Source organism: Drosophila teissieri, chromosome 3L, assembly GCF_016746235.2.
Source record: "Drosophila teissieri strain GT53w chromosome 3L, Prin_Dtei_1.1, whole genome shotgun sequence".
Taxonomy (NCBI): Eukaryota; Metazoa; Arthropoda; class Insecta; order Diptera; family Drosophilidae; genus Drosophila; species Drosophila teissieri.
Genome location: NC_053031.1, coordinates 11,827,554 through 11,845,097, shown reverse-complemented (window position 1 = coordinate 11,845,097; position 17,544 = coordinate 11,827,554). Strand labels below are relative to the sequence as shown.

Genomic DNA, 17,544 nt, shown 5'->3' with positions numbered 1-17,544 from the left:
CTACAATCCAATCATTCATGTGCCAAACGACATGAGCGATTACGTCGACACATGGGCGGGAGAATGGATTCTCAGTGCGAAGTCGGGTTGCCAGGCTCCCTGATAAGCAAGACAAATGTGCTGGTTGAAATCTATAAAAGCCATGTATTCCATAAAGCTGTGTGTTTCGGTTCACCAGTACCCGACGTGCATGCACATCATAAAGCATACGTTTCGAACCGGGCTGTGCTGCTAAGTCAGCACTGAGCCCACTCTGCGTATACGCAATATTTCGCCGTCTTAAAGGAGTCGGCATGCAGCATGCCGAAGATATAGAAGAACACAGAACACACCGACAAAAAATGACAGGGAGTGTTCTAATCGATTTTTGATTTGTTTGTGCTGTAAAGGAATCGATCTTTGAATCAAAATTTAAAGAATTACCTATTCCTATAGATATAAGCACTGAAAAGGTAATAAAAATGATTAAATTTTACTTCTGTGATATTTTAGTTGACTATCTTAGTAATATTTGATAGTTTCGTTGAGAGTTGATTGCTGATTTTTCAAACCTTTGGTGAGTAACATCGATAACACATTTTCTGCCTGTGCATCGGAAAAACCAAAGATTGGCTGTCGCTGCCATGGTTTATTAAATTTATGTTATGACATTTTCTAATGCATATTTTGCCGGAGCTGTGTGCGTGCCGGAAATATTTTCCACGCCGTATCGAGCGTTATTTTGCTATGGTCTCTCTATAATGTCCTGACATACTTGTGTCACAGTCAGGGCAAAAATTCGGGGGCAAGGAAAGGAGGGAAGATGAAAGGAAAGGTAGATGGCTGAGGCCGGAACATCACCTGAACTCTGATGTTACTTGAAAGTTGGCTCAACTATTTTTCTAGTGTTGTGATTTTCCGTTGTCACAGCGAGAGGAAGGTGCCACTAGCTGAGCAACTTTTGCGCTATGCCAACCATTCCAACTTCCTACTTTTCACTTTATATCTGTCTTTTTTCCCTCCTCCTATTTTTTTCTTTTTCGTTTGAGAACTTGGCCTGACAAACATTTTCATTCCAGCCGAGAGCAGCTGGAATGCATTTGGCCTGCAGTCGTCGTCGTCGTTGGCCTGGTATTCATTCCCTTCATTTTATTTCAACGCCGGCACCTTTAAGTTTCGCCTTCGGGCTTCAAGGCAAATATTTGCGCCCTCCGATTGAGTCATCGAAAGTCAAACATTTAGCTGGCTGGCTTCGTTTAGCTGCGATTCATTCGCTTCGATTCGTTTCGATTTCAATTTGCCAGGGCGCAAATTGTCCATGGCCAGTTGACAGTCGACAGTCGACAGAGGCGTTCGTCAATCTCTTACACACTTTTCCGCCGGCCATCATTTTCCCCCTGCCCATCGAGAGCTTTTCTGGCTTTCGGAAAACGCACATTCATATCCACGCACACTCATTGTGGCATTGTGTGCGTTCTGGCCATTATGTGTGCATTTTCGCTAGTCCGCTTTTGTTTGCCTGATGCGTCTTTATGCTTTTATACCGCATATTGCTATGGAATTAGAGGTATGACGATTCACTTTTTACCTTACAAACCCCTTTTGCTTGACTAAAAAAATGTTTAAAAAATTTAAAGGGATGCGAATGAGTTTGCCAAATATTTCTTTATTTCTTTACAGAAAAGCTCTGCCAATTTGTTGTATTACTTAATTTAATTTAAACTGGAAAAAAAACGTGACTTTGATTTGTTTACTTTTTGTATATTTAAATATTTATTATAATGCTAACTTACGTTTTTAATTGGTTTTAATAAAAATAATTAAATTTTCCCTAATTATAACCAAAGAGAAGGTATCACATAGTCGCCACTCTACCATTCTAGTTACCTCTTCTCATTTCCTTTTGTTCGCCATCGTTGACCACATTTAGTCGTTGTGTGCCTGTGGCTGAGGATCACATCCTGCCGTCGTTACTGAGAGTTCATAAGGTACTGCCCCCGGAACCTCAACCTCCACGGACCCCACATCCCACCTTCCTCCGCCCACACCAACGACCACCAATCTTTTTTCCGTCGGCAGTTCCTTCTTCATCTCATCCGCAGACTGCGGGCCATTGTTCACTAATTTTGTCACGTTTGCAGCTTTTGTTAGCAGTACTTTGCCATCTTTCACTTACTTTTCTATACTTCTACGCCTGCCATTGGCTTGATGAAGAGGAGAGTGAGGATAGTGGGCGGAACAGTTGACCTTCCCCACCCACTGCCATTCACCCATCCAACGAAACTATGCCTTTGGGCTTGTTTGTTTGATTGAATCTTTCTGGGCGATTTGCGTTTGCCGCACTCGCTCTAGGCTGCTTTTCTTCTGCTTTGGCAGGAAGCAGCTTTCTGTTTTCACTATTTTCCGGAGGTTTGCTTTGAGTTCTTCCCACACTACAGAGAACAAAATGCATAGTCAAATAGTTGTTATTTTTATCTTTGAGTTTTATTACCAACTTGAAACTAAACGCATCAGTGCTTATTTCCGCAAATATCTACTGATATTTAACTCAATAACATGACCAACTTAACCACTTAAATGCTTGTTCGATTGCCCGATTCATTGCAATAGATATTTCTATTCCCATTTCAATAAACATAATCGCTTTTTAAAACTACGATAATGTTTCTCATAACATTCAGAAGTGAATGGAACTCCAATTGACTGATTTGCTTCTCTTTTGGTCCATCAACTGTAATTTGCTTGCCTTAACTGCGGTGAAGCTACCAGGAACATCCTGCCCGGCCCACAAATGATATGCAAACATCCTGGTGTGCCACATGCCACCTGGTTGGTTTTGTGCAAAAAGTTTATCCTTACGAGGAGGTCAGCACGTGACTCGCCTGCCCCGCTAAGCAAGCTGCACATTTTTGTCGGAGGCTTTCTCGTCAGGTTTTCCATTTCTTTTTTTGAGGTATTTCCACATTATTTTTCTGTCGTTTTTTTTTTTTTTGTTGATGCCATGTGCTTGAAAATACATACTTTTAAGCGCATGTTTTGAATATTCGTGGCATATTTGGCTGCAGGACGGGGGATTCCTGTTCCTGGGTAAAATCTACGCAGCTTATCAAAATGCTCCCCCACGAATGGCCTGCCATCATCATAGCTATAAGCTATAAGTATTTTTGCACAATTTTCCGCTGCCACACCGCCACTTTTCCCCACCTTCCCCACACTTGCCACCGACTTTTTTCTCAGCTTTTTGGCGCTGTCGCGGGGCCTTTACATCTTTTTAATGTTGAAAAGCTTTACTCACTTCCGTTGCCAGCGGAGCCAGGAAGCGGAAGTTTAACTTTTGTTAAAATTTTTAGTGATTCGTGAGGCGCAGACATTTGCCTGGCGACTACTGGCATTGGTGCTAGCGTTCTCATTTTATTATTCACTGTCATCACTTTTATCTGCGGAGAAGTTTAAAAGTAGGCTAGTTTAGTTTTTGACTTCCTTTTGAGATCGTAAAAAATGTGTAAAATACTCAACGCCCTTGTGATGTTTTGATTAATAAGCTTAATGTATTAGCATGAGTTTATTTAACTTGAATGTTTAAATATAGGAAATACTTAAATGCCGTTGAAAAGTAGTAACGAATTTTTGCAGTTTATGTTCTAAAAGTTAAGTTTTTTAATTAACAATATCTTCTTAAGCACATAATATAATATTTTTGCAACATAAAAATAAATGCGGTTTTTCTTTAACAGCTTATTGATTAAGTAAGGTTCCAAAATATCCATTTGAATAATTAAGATAGAATTGACGTTCTTCTCATTTCATGTATCTTTATAGTTCTCATAAATTTATCATATTAACTTTAGTTTATTAACTGCATGTTTAGTTTGATTTTGTTCTGCGTAATAAAGAAGTTCCTTAAAAACATTCGAACAAATAGTACAACATCGGTTACTCTTGTTTTTGTACAATTGCTGTTGGCACTTTTAATGTACAAGAACACGATAGCTTCTGTGTTATAAAGCTCTTTATCAAAACTTTATTTAGCTGGGAATCCATAAACTATCTATGTTATTGTGTGTCGAGTTCGAACTGCTGGTAGATGTTTCCTGACCCGTTTCCTCCAGTTGACCCGCCCATCCGAAAGCCTTTCTTTTGCTTTTTTGCAGGCCATGCCATAGTTTTTAAGCCCCGGACTTAAGTAGTTTTCAGCACATTTCGAAATCATCTCCACTTCGGTAGCTGCCACTGATTTGGCCGGCACTGACCTGCTTATAACTTTTGCAACGTGGAAACGTGAAATCGTGGCATAGTGGCATCGTGGCAACGAGGCAACGCCCGATTCCCCATTGAATTTTCCACACGGCAAAGTTCCTGTTACCGGCTCGCAAAAGTTGCAAAAGTCGGCAAACAGCCAAACTAACAAACCGGCAGAAGGCAGCAGAGGGCACCTAACTATTATTATTATATCAGCTATGTTCGATGCGTGTGCAATCCGCCTCCTTCGCTTGGAAATCTGGCGGGGAATTGTGGCGGAACCTTTTAGCTCTTAAACAAAAGTAGCTGCAGATTTGGCGTGAACTCCTGATGATTGCGTGCAGCACGGCGACGGTCATGGCTTTTAGCGTTGCATGTTGTTGCAGCCGGAGTCACGCCCTCACACAGATACTCACGTACACAGAGGCTACGCCCCCCTAAACTCAGACACACACAGAGGCACACATGGCTATCGGAAATGCATTTTCAGTGGCCGTCAAGAAGGCAAGAGAAAGCCATTTCACTTTATTTTACGAGCATTTATTGCGCGTCCACGACGTAAACCGTTTTATTCCCTCTAGCCGTTTCAATTTTCGCGGAGTTAAGTGTAATCACAGCGGATGTGGGCCTGGACGTTCTTATGGCTATGCTTCACTAGTGCTCTGGTTCTCTGGCCGCCGAACTGCAACCAATTTTAGGATCTCCCTGTCCCTGGGGAAATCCCCTGCCCTTCTGTCGATTGCAAATCAATGTCTTATGCGATTAAATGCATCTCTGTAATTGTATGAGTTTTAAAATTACTCGTATTAGCATGGCTCCAAGAAATACTATATTACTTAAATATGAAATAATATTTAAATTGGAAATAATATTTAAATTGGAAATAATATTTAAAAAAGAAATAATATTAAGATAGGAAATAATGTTTAAATAAGAAAATAAAAATATACATTTTTATCAGTATTATAATAATAAAACAAAATAATGCCAATTATAATATAATAAAAAAACTAATATATGATTTGATCTCGAGCCACTTAAAATCTATGCTCACATTTTGAGTTATTGTTTGTTTCCTGGCCAAAAAGCAACGAACCACACCACTTTCAGCCGGCAGCTTTGGCCATCACAATCTTATGCCCCTGGCGATGACATCACGACGTCGCTGCTCAGTAAGAGCATTATGGCAAATTGTTTTAAGCTGTGCGAAAATGCCATCAAAATCAGTTGACTATGCAAAGCAGGGGGATGATATCAGTGCAGGATGGGGGAAACCCAGAGGAAGCGGGGTCTAGTCAAGGGAATGGAAGGAATGGACTGGAATGGAAGGGGCAGGATATTTGTTGCCATGGCTGGCCATTGCATTTTATGGCATGTGCTGCATGTCAGCAGCCATTGTTGTGGTCGTTTGGAAAAGGCAAGCGATTTCTTTAGCTCCGACTCCGGCTTCAGTTCCAGCTTTTCTTTTGGCTATAACTTGGCCGAGTCTCGAAGGAGCCAGCGTGCCGCAGCCAGTGGTCATTCTGGTGGTCCTTCTCTGGTCCCCATGGCCACCCACAAGAGCAACAGCTTAGGGAACAGATGCCACCCATTTTGCTCCATTTGCTGAATGCTCGCTGTTTGACTCCCGGGGATTTGTAAACATATGCGGGGGATGCCGAAGGAAGCGGTTTGGATGTGCAACAAAACTAATTTGATTGTCATGCAGCTGGACGTAAAAAGGAAAGGATAAGGCAGCCCAGAGCATGACAAATTGCACATTTTCATGCTTTATGTACTCGGGCTGTGGTATCATAACTTTCAGTTTTAGGAGCGGGTGGATTAATCCATAAATGGGGGAAAGAAATCGAAATACCAAGCAACAGCAACCATCCTTGCAAATATTCTTCAATTAAATTACATAGCAGGAAAATGCCATAATTAAGCTTATTAATTGTATTTCATAAATGTAGGATATTAAGCATTGCTTTTATTCGCATTTTTAAACAGGTACTAAGAATTTCTCATCACGTCTTTCAGCCTATTTTAATAACAGCCACTTTTTTTCTACTACTTAGCTTGGTTATAAATTTTTAAAATATTTTTGAGCTGAAATATTTATTCTGTTTCGTGTGAACTCAGTCGCTGCGCTCTGCTGCAGAGTAAAAGCGGAAATTATAGCCTTATTTGTTATTTAAATCTCGCTTTCCTCAAATGTTTTTTATCTAGTTTCCGTTATCAGCACGCTCGACCCGCTTCTTTTGCTCTTTTACTGATTTATCCACCTGTCGCCATGAATAAGTGACTCCGCAGCTTGAGTTTCAATTTAAAATTGCACAAATTCTGCGCATCAACTCGAGAGCCCCTCGAGATCTCGACTCTGAGGTATGTGGGCCCGCAGTTGTTCACGCGATCTGCTTTTTATTTTTTTGTATTGTTTGTGCGGCCCTCCTGCAAGCGCACCACCCATTGCACCCATCGGGTTTCCCACGCCCATTCTCACCCACCGCCCATCGCCACCCACCACCCACCTGCGTGTGAAATCGCGCGGCTGCTGACACTTTTCTTTCCTCTGAGCCCTTTACCTGCGTTTACCTTCGCCGTATGCATAATTTAATGCAAATAATGCACTTGTTTCGTTTCGTTTCATTTCACTTCACATGTTGCCTTAAGCACTCGCCCTCCCCCTGGAGATGGAAATGCTGAAAAAAAAGGGGCGTGTCAAGGGGAAATTTACATATACATATATATATATCCAACTGACGGACTGACAAGGCGGGCAAAGTGCACAACTTCATTTCACATTAATGCAGTCGCTTTAACTGAATTCGTCGGCTGGCTGTCTGCAAATTTATGCAAGGGAAACTATTTTCAACTGTGGTAGCAAGCTAACAAATTGGAAAATATATCACCAAAAAACACCCAAGATAAACACGTGATTTTATGTTATTTTGCATTGATTATTCTCGTGCAAAATTGTTTATTTAATTGGATAAAAATGGTTATTTAATTGAAACGACATTTAATAAAATCAAACTATAAAATCAGTTTAAAAATATATTCCTTTATTCTGTGCGTAAAGTATATATTTGTAAAAATATGTAAATTACTTTAAAATGCTTTCTATAAAAAACATATTGAAATTGCCAAGGGCTGACACAGAAATTACTTTTTAATTTATAACTAACAATAACGTTCTTTATACGTAAATCATAGTTTTAAAGGCCGTAAAGCGCGTTTATAACCTTGATAAACTGGCCTCATAAATAGAAATCTTATTACTTTCAATTTCGAGATCCAAGTGAAAATGCAACCGGGGAATTTAAAGTCTGACTCACTGCGGAAATGGCTCGGGAATACGGTTGTGTTTTCATATAATTTTCTGCATGCACTCGCGTTTATTTAGCATATTTTTCCTCGGCGGCCTTGCGCACATCAGTTGGGTCGTGAAAATGCAAAGGAAAGGCGGCGCCGTAAACTTAATTTCCGCCTGACGTCGCCGCTCGGCTGCTCCGTTTTTAATTCCTTTCGGTTGCCTCGGCATTTTCCGCTTTTCCCAGTGTTGTTTGTTGCTCTTGTGTTGTGCTGTTTGCAGCCATAGTCTTAACAACTTGTAGCTCTCGCTCTCGCCCTCCCATTCCATTTTCCGCACGCGGCAACGCGTCTCATTTCAATTTAATTTCCCTCTCGAAATGCGCTCACGTAGCCAGGCGTCTGTGGCATTTGCCATTTGTGGTTACACTTTCAACTGCGAAGCAATTTTCATCATCATCTGTCGCTCCTGTGTTGCATTGCGCTTTTCTTTTTTTTTTTTTTGTGTAAGAAGAGGGGGAGATGGTTGGTATTAAATGTGGGAAATTACTTTTCCTTGCTGGCCACGCTAATTGTTAGAATTCAAGGCTGTTTTTCCTGTCGGAAATTAGGTTGGGAATTTTTCCAAAGTGCCTCTTGAAATTCACAAGAGTCCTGTTGTTGTTTACTGCTAACGACTTACGTATTTTGCTGCGCTGAATTATTTATGCGTTGCGTCCAATTGTCTGGATGGCACACGCGGCGTATGCGCAATTTGCACAGTTTATTACCGGTATTCTTATAATTGACTTTGGCATTCGCCACCTTCAACATCAGCATCAGTAACATCATCATCATCATCATCATCATCTTCATCACTCATACGCCAGGTGGGCCGGCAATTAAAATCGTTTGAGCAAAGTGAATGAGGCCCATTCAAGGGGACAAAGACGAGTTAATTAAACCGCAGTATTTGCATATTTCTTTCATTACTCCTCCGGCAGCAGTAGGGACGCATCTGGCGATGAGTGGCCACCACATCACCCCGAAATCCACCCAAATCCACACCCACCCAAAATGGCAAACAGTCACGCTTGCTTAACTCACATGTGCGGGGTGAAGAGGGGTGGGCGCAAAGTTTATTGCTCAATTTCCCAAAAACTTTTCGCCAAGCAACCAACCTGCTTTCGGTTTGCTTTTCCCGGAAAAGCAGGAGGCTGCAGCGGAAGGCATTACCGCCAAAACCCACGCACATCGAGTTAACATGCAAATTTCAGATACTTTCGCAAACTCTATCCCGCCAGCCTAGAACTCCTCCTGCATTCTAGAATCCTTCGGCGGCGAAGGATATTCTCCGGAGCTAGCCCAAGGCGCTGTAAACGCAGATAAGCCGCGACAATGTTTGAACAGTTGCTGTGTCGTGTCAATGACTTTTACGTGTTAGCCAGATTTTTATTAGCGCAACTTTGTGCTCCATACGCAAGTTACTCACTCCTGGGGGGCTTTTGCCGAAAAAAAAATAAAGGAATTTGCATTAAAATTGTTTATCGAGTTTGGAAATTTGTGCCACTAAACCTGGGAAATTCTTTGAACATTGCAGAATATTCCGAGTAAAAATATATATAATATTAAAAACTTAATCAGACTTTGGTAACTGTGTTCAAAATAATTAAAGTTATCATTCTACTTAATATTAGAACAATAGAAATGTTCTTGGTCTTTTGAATTTAAATTGTGAGAACATGAAATTCACTTGATTGAATACTGGGAAATTGTAGATAGTCAGCGAATAGTTAGTTGAGAATAGCTGCAACTATCAACTTTTGTAACTCTAGTGAAAATATTCATTATTTTTAGAACAATTAAAATGCCATTAAAATTTAATTAATGTACTCTTTCTTTTGTTTCAGGTAATTTAAATGGGAATTCAAAAGCCATCTTACAGTCCGTTGAATTTAATGAATTAATATGGTGAGAACATCAAAATGGGTTTAATAAATTCTGAAACCGTAATATTATTTCAATGATCCAAATTTGTATTAAACCGGAATACATAAACTTGAAAGGGCGCTATTAAATTAAAATTATTATTTATCTAACCCGTAAGAAGTCAGGCAGCCATGGCGATAATAATTTATGACTTTAACCTTGGGCCAGAAAATAGACGCTGCAGGTTTTCGAGATTCCTTTCGGTTGGCCACCTTACGGACCCTCGCCAATTTTCTGGGCGCTGCAGTGTCCACTGTGATTTACAGCCAAGCCTGCCTGCAATGACCTGGCCGCCTCATTGTGGCCCCGCCCCTTTTCAATTCGACCCCCTCTCGTCCTTTTTACCCCCATCACAACTTCCGGGGCAAACGTGCGCAAAAAGTTTCCGATTCTGACCGCCGACCGCAACAAGGACATTTATGTTTTGCTGCAGGCCAATGTTATTCTTCCTGTTCATGTTTTTGTTTTTGTTTTTGGCTTTGGTGTTGTGTTGGTATTTGTTTGGGTCCTGCAGCCCAGAAAGGCCACAATTACACAAGAGCATTATGCGCTGCTCTGTTTCAAGAATTCTATTTACCTTGAGCAAAATAAGCCTACGTAGTTGAGGGTCCTGCGTTCTGTTGCCTGCTCGCAAATATTTCGTTATTTCATTTTGTGTGGGTAATTCCATGTTTCGTAGGCCGTAGACGTTGTCGAGAATGTGGCTACACAGCCCCACTCGGGATTTCCTACGTCGATGATGCCAGGAATGTGTTCACGATGTGCTATCCCCTAATCTCTGGGTATTAATTGAGCCAAAGAATGTTTTTGGGGGATGCATTTAATTACAGGAAGATAGAAAAGATGTTCGCAGGTTTATTAACTGTTGGTGTTAAATGGTGTGCCTAATCTTGTGCTTTTCAGCTAACTTAAAGAATGTTCTCAATCTTGTAAGCTATTCAGGAAAGTTGAATGATCTTGCTTGGTATATTATTTAGTTATTTTTATATTCTCTAAAATTATGTATTAAAGCCTCTTAAAATGATAGACATAAGTAAAATGTTTAATAACTAACTTTAAATACCTCCTTAAACATTCAATTAAAACCTTATCTTCCGTAACATGAAAAGCCATTGAGTTTAATGCCCAGCGTTACACGAGATACATCCCCAGGGAAGCTTCTAATTTGACCTGTCGAATTCGGGTCGGCTGCCATTCCCATTTTTATTTATTGACGTCTTATTTATGGACCCGGGTACGGGCCATTCACTGCGACCTGGCTGAGGAGCCAAAAGGTTTGTGCGTGCCAGAAGCTGTTAATGAGCCAAGTGCTCGGCCAACACACTTGGCCCTAATCCACTCAATGCCAGACGTCCTTCGTCCTCGCTTCCCTTCGCCTGTCGAGAAGTGAGTATTGAGGGTATTGGCTATCCACAGCTAAGCCATTTGATTAGCCATCGACGAGTAATTCCAGTTTCAATAGTTGGATTTTCAAGCTGGAGCCGGGGGAAATCCCATCCCATCCCTTCCAAACCAATTTGCTTGGGCATCTGACAAATATATACTCAGACTCACTAGAAAGTGGCCGCAAAATGCTGGCCAGTTGTTCATTTGAGGTCCCAAACTCCACTACTACTACCACCACCATGGCCACCACCACTTTCATTTCCAATTCCAATTGCAATTGCAAGTTTCAAGTTCGGTATAGTTGTATATTTGCAACTGTAGAATTTTATAGAACAAAATTAAACACTGCACGTACTGCTGGACCACTGCTTCTTGTTTGTATTTTATTTTCTTTTTTTTTATTTCCTTGGGTTTATTTTCTGAACTTGCACTCGCCATCGGCATCCCTTTGCTCCACTTGCAGTTTAATTTGTACATCGATAAATTTTTTGAGCTGTCAGGATACCCACACACACATTCACATACACAAGAGTGCAAAGTGTGTGTGTGTTTGAGTTGGCCAAATAACCATAAATCGCCAGCTTGCCGTGCGATTGTCGCTTTGAAATATCGTTTAACTTGGCCGGGCCGTAAACTGGATCCTGAAAGGCCGAAAGGATTTATCCTGGGCCACTAAATGTGCAGGCATTTCGCTAATTAGCCGGCCATTAAAAAATATGTAAGCTCTGTTTCTGCTTTTTCTGCTGCTGCTGTTGCTGTTGCTGCTGCTTCTGCTGTTTTCATTTCCATTCATAATTTGCGCAGTGGTCCGGACATTAATCAACTTGGCCAGTACGAAAAGTCTGTCAATAGCAGGCCCCATCCTTCAATTCCGTTTGCCTGAATACAAAAATGTATATATATGTGTGCGAGTATATATAAATCCCTCCCCCTATTATGCGCTAAGCGAACAAAGAAAGTTTTGAATCAATTCAAGTTGTCCAAAGTTAAATCCGCGCACTGCATCGCCAGCTTTGCACTCAATTAAGTGACTTGTGCCCGGAGTTGCAAGTGCGTGATGAAGGCGGCTTCTTTAGCAGTTTACCAGCAACAGCTAAGGAAAAACAATTTTCCCGCTCAGCACAAATGGGTGAAAAAGATGGCAGAAAGGAAAATCGAGAAGCGAAAATATAAAGCAAGCAAATCCACTTCAATGGGGAAACAAGAAAAGCAACAGCAACAGCAACAGCAAAAGCAACAACGACGGTAGCAACTTGAGTGCCAACAATTGAAGCAGCTGGCCCGTCAAAAGTTGCCACTTTCTTGGCACTGTCCTTGCTCCCAGGACTCCCAGGACTCGCAGGTCTCCCAAGCACTACCCATTTCCATCACCATCGTACACGTGAGCTGGCAAAGTTTTAGTGGCATTTTACCACTTTTGCCCCGACTTCCGCCTGATTGACTTGCATCGAGTTGACTTAGCACAGCTTCCTCTTCACGGCATTTTCTTTATTGGCCGGCATAGATAGATAGATAGATAGATCCTCTCCAGCTCTTGGCATTGGTTGCGTAAACTAATTTTCCATGTCGTCACTCGATTGTTTTAAAAGCCAACTTTACTTTGTTGACAATCTACACACTCGCACTCGCAATCACATTCACATACACGTACACCCGCACATATGTGGCCAAGGTAAAACATTTAAGCCTTTCAATTGGCCGTGCTGAGATGCAATTTGTCAATGGGAATGGAATGCCATCGACCCTCCGGGTTACTGCATCCAACTGTTCGATGACTAATGCAGTTTTTGTGTTACGTGTTAACTCCTGGACAGAAGATGCCTTTCGCTTCAGTTAGATCAAACGTGAAGGCAAAAGCAATGGTATTCCACATTTCACCATTGAATTAAATTAGTCTTTATAAGTTTTTATAAACAATTAAATTAAGTTAGGCCATACAAAATAGTAATGATAAGAATACCTAATATTTCCTCATACTTTATAATTGCCACTCAATCAAATTGAATTATTGGTCTCCATTTGTGTGTATGCATAAAGAAGCTTTCTATATTTTCAAGCTTACAATGCATCCATATATGTAGCTAACAGAAGGGTTCCTATTAAAAGCCAATATTGATATTGAGTAAATAGGCATTAGTAGCTGTTGTAATCTCTCAAAGGAAATCCCTTTTTATACAAAGTCGCAGGATAAACGCAGTTCCATGCTGCAAAACATATAAGCCATAATACAAATATCCTCAGCTGGTGTCCTTTTAAGCAAGGATATTTGATCGACTGTGCGCCAGACCACACATTGTTGTGTGTGACTTGAGAATGGCAGGAGTGCGGGTGCCACAGACATTTCCGCAATGTATTTTGACTTGAGGCATTTGCGAGAGATGATGGATAATGGCATTCAATTTGCGGAATTGCTCGACTCGAGTTCGATGCGATTCGTTGCGATTGAATGCGAGTCCTTGTGCGTGCTCTTGTCTGAGTGTGTCTGGCTTAAATAGTTACGTCAATTAATTTACAACGCATTGTGTCAGTCCGTTGTCGTATGCATTATAAATGTGATTTGTGAGCCGGTCGGCCTTTTGCTTTGCCTCTTCGCATTGCCTTGCTGCGTGTTCATTAGCTGGGAGAATGCAGAAGGCAGAAGGCCGAAGGGGCACGCGTTTATGGGTCAACTGCTGTGACCTCGTTTGTGGGTTAACCCTAAACCGTAAACTGTAAACTGTAAACCCTAACCCGCCTGCATTTCGATTTCGGATTGAAGGGGAGAGCAGTAACAGTACGGCGACTGCTCTTCAAACTATTTGCAGTGCTTTGCTAATTTTCATTGCCCCACTTGAGTGAATGGCATGTGCCCACAAAAGCCCTTTTAAATATTCATGGGCCAGAGTTGAAGTCGAGTTAAATGACACAAACCCACTACCCACTCGCAGGCACAACGCCGCTCTCTCTTATCAATTATCAATTAACCTAAATTTTAGTCTTTGCGATTTTGGCACGGCCAATGACAGTCGTCGCCCTCGCTCGCTGTCGTCCTCGTATCTCGTCCTCGTCCTTTTCCCTTCGCCACCAGCCGCATTCAGGATTCCGGATTCAGGATGTCATCTGAAGTCGTCGTATGTGCCAGCTGAAGTCGGCGGCGAATCAGATGGCCAACGAAGATGGAGCGTTTTCCAAACGGAAGCTGACAGCCTCCATCGCAGGTGGATAACTTTCTGATTAGTGTGAGAGCACTTTCCAGCTGTTGAGAGCTGGCTTCTGCCAAAAGCTGAAGGGAATTGGCCAGGGAATTGATTTCAGCTAAGTCCACGGAAATCGTTGGCCATTTAAGCGCTATTTATTAAGGAAAATAAATGTTTTATTCTTGAAAAGTGTACTTCTATAGTACATACTGTTATTTCAAGAAGAAGTATTGTATTGTATCAACTGCCAGATGTTTTTAAGTCAATAAGTCTCCTTTGGACATCCATTTTATAAAAATCAACAAATAAAATGAGACTGATTAGGTAGATGTTTTAAGCAAAGAATATCAGTAACCAGTTTCTTTTGTAAAGCTTCAAAGTGTAACCCTTGGTTTGGTTTTTCTACCTAAATTGTTATAAAATTACACAAATTTTCCTTAACTTGTTTACCGCCGGTAATTTGGTTTGGTGTTAGTGGTCGATGAGTAAGGAACAGCCAGCTTCTAGTCGCATGTTGCAATCGCAACCGCATTTATATGCGGGAGGAGAGGAGGGAGTCTTTGCAGACCTCTTCGTGGCTCTGACGACCCTTGACAATAATCATTTTCATTACTGTAAAATGTCAACAGTGTCAGCAAGTCCCCTCGAACATCCTTTGCTGCGCTCTTTACTCCACTCGAGGCAGCAGGACATGTAGCTGAAATTTGATGATGCAGCAGCTCGAGCAGCAGGAGCAGAAAAACAGCAGCTGCGCCGAGAAAAGGAAAGGAAAGGGATCTATTCTCCATCGCATCCAAATCTAAAACAAACAACCGAACTGAGCTGCATTCTCAGATGAGTCGAGTTAAAACCCAAGACGAGTTCAACTGAACTCGGCTCTTTCAAGGCGAAACATTGACAACATCCTAGTAGGTGCGCCCCGGGGCGACATTTTGCAGCTACTTGCAGCTCCCCCGCATATCCTTTCTATGCCATATCCTTTGGCTATGACCAAAAGAAGAAAAACGGATTGCAAAAACGAAATAAAAAGAAAAAAAAAAGAGTAGCGACGTCTAGAAGACGTGCATTTGCTCAAGTGGAAATGAATTGAACTCGGGCAGCAGCAAGAGCAGAAGCAGAAGCAGCAGCAGCAAAATGCAATCTCATTCTCTTGTCAACTTAACCTCGACTGCCAGGATGCCAGGATGATGGCATCGAGTCGTCGTCGATGACGCCCGGCTGTGCCATTTGTTGTCCCTACCATTCCATTGTCGTCAGAGGAAGAGCAGCCATTTGGAGCCGGAGGAGCACAGTGGGTCTCAAATAAATGAGATATAAATGGGAAATTACCTTTAAATTAGCTTAGCGCCAGTTCGGTACAAAGATTCTCTGTAAGTTGTAAGCTGTAACTGCTCTTTGTTCTTAGGGAAATGATCAAAACAAGCTCATAATCACTGCGATTAAGAACAGTGGCGCACAATAATTTTAAACTTTTAAATAGCTCGACCTAGTTACCCCACAATTACTTAAAAAGCGTAAGTAGATTCAGTATGATCACATCTGGCAACATCTTTTCTCAGTGCAAAGAATTGAATTGTTCGGAAAGATGGCTATACGATTTCTCAGCTCAATGGAATTTTATCTGCTTTTGATATATCTGTGTGCGACCACTGTGTGACTATTGTTTGTGCGACTGCTGCTCGATTTTTTCTTTAAACAATGGCCTGAGCATTTTTGATTGTCAAATGTTTGCAGAGATAACATTTACTATAGCGGATTTTCACTGGCGCGTAGGAGATGGCATTCCGATGACAGCAGAGCAAAATGGAGCAAGTTCTGTAAGCGTTGCTAAGCTGCCACTGCTCCCCATACAATTCATATATATATACATATATATGTATATAGTTTATATACCGGAGGGTGATAGCATCAATTTGTAATGATCTTATAAGTGGTTGTATTGTCCCTTTGTCTGGTGGCATTCCTCCTTCCTTCCTTCTATTCGTCCTGTGTGCGGTTTATAAACAAATGTCTCGGAAAAGTTTCCGCCAGTCAATTAAATGGCAATTAGAGGACTCCATTGTGTCAGCATTCAAGTCCCGGGAGTTAAGGAGCTCAGAAATCGGGGGGTGTGTCAAGTTCACACTGCTCCGCATTTCAATTAAAAACCAATTTCCCTGCGGAAGTGCTTAATTATTGGATATTAGCCAAGAGCTTCACTCAGTCGAACACTCTTGACATCCGATTCTGCAAGCTGACAAACAATTTCCTGCAAGTGTTGATCGATAGCTGCTTCTGGCATTAATTGAATGCTTTCCGAATTTGTAAATTGGATAAATTCCGGTGCAAAGATAGAGAAGAACGATATATTGTTGCCTACTTTTCTGTGCAACTATGCTAGCAGTTACGTGAACGTGTTGGTAATACTGCTCTGAATTTTACGCTAATTGAAATTGCAATCGAATTACCCGGGCAGTGAAACTGCGGTAGACGGCATAAGGCATTAGGCATAAAGGCCAATGAAAATATAATCACATTTATGCAGTTTTTATGCCAGCAATGTAAATATTTTCGTAGTAAACATGTGAATGTGAATGGTGAATGGCGAGTGCTCATGCCGGGAATTACGAGTATTACTGGGCCGTCAACGACAGCCGTTGGCCATGGCTGAGTAACCACCACAATCATAACGTCACATACAGAGCGATACAGTTGCAGATGCAGATGCATCAGATACAGATACAGATACGAATACAGATACGGATATAGTGGCATACAGAGTTACAGATCCAATGGACCGACTGTCTGCGCCATTCTGCGATGATGGTCCTGCCGCAAAGTCCTTTGGCTGCTGGATGTTGGCTGTTGGCTGCTCGGCCAGCATTCAATAACATTTCGAGTTCATTGAATTTTCGCTGATTTTTTCTGCTTCCCATTTTATTTGGGCCGTGGATGGTGCATTAATGAGAGTGCAAATCGTAGCGTGAAATTTATGAAATCAAAGCCCCACCACTTACACATGCGACAGCAGGATGTGCATAAATGTATTTTTGATATAATTGCATTTTTCGCTCCAATGCCTCGTTGTCCGTCCACTGATTGCGTAATTTAATAGCCTTATCCTGGCTGAATAATTGGTTTTAGGTAATATTGACATGTGGACTTCAGCTGTTGCATTATTAATGCGAACCGAAGAGCGGCGTTTCCGCTTTTCGGCGGAAATCCACTTGAAATTCACATCCCATCACATATGTAGATGTATGTGTGGGTATATGGTATGGGAATTTACTTCTATGATAAATGATATGTGCCGGGCAGATGTGTGCTGGTGCTAGTGCTTTGTGCGTTGATGTCACGTCCTGATCATTAATTATGTGAACTTGTTTTTGCTCTTGTCTGTATTTGCAGTTCACCGAGCAGGCGGATAAAGGTAAGCAAACAAAGAACCCTTGGTATTTACGACTCGGGCGTGTCGAATTTGACAAGTGTAGCGTATCGGCGGGCCAAACACAAGCTTAATCTCCAC

General features: G+C 41.6%; 1 protein-coding gene across 5 annotated transcripts in view; it reads left to right on the top strand.

Moving 5' to 3' along the window:
* The window catches only part of LOC122615552 (palmitoyltransferase app), a 61,383-nt gene that overhangs the window by 9,286 nt on the left and 34,553 nt on the right, over positions 1–17,544 (top strand). For 4 of the 5 annotated variants that reach the window (XM_043790521.1, XM_043790522.1, XM_043790516.1 and 1 more), the window contains exon 3: positions 17,427–17,448. The exons of the other annotated variant lie outside the window; for it this stretch is intronic. The gene's annotated coding sequence lies outside the window, so the exon portion shown is untranslated. The remainder of the gene's footprint in view (positions 1–17,426; positions 17,449–17,544) is intronic. 5 annotated transcript variants of the gene reach the window in all.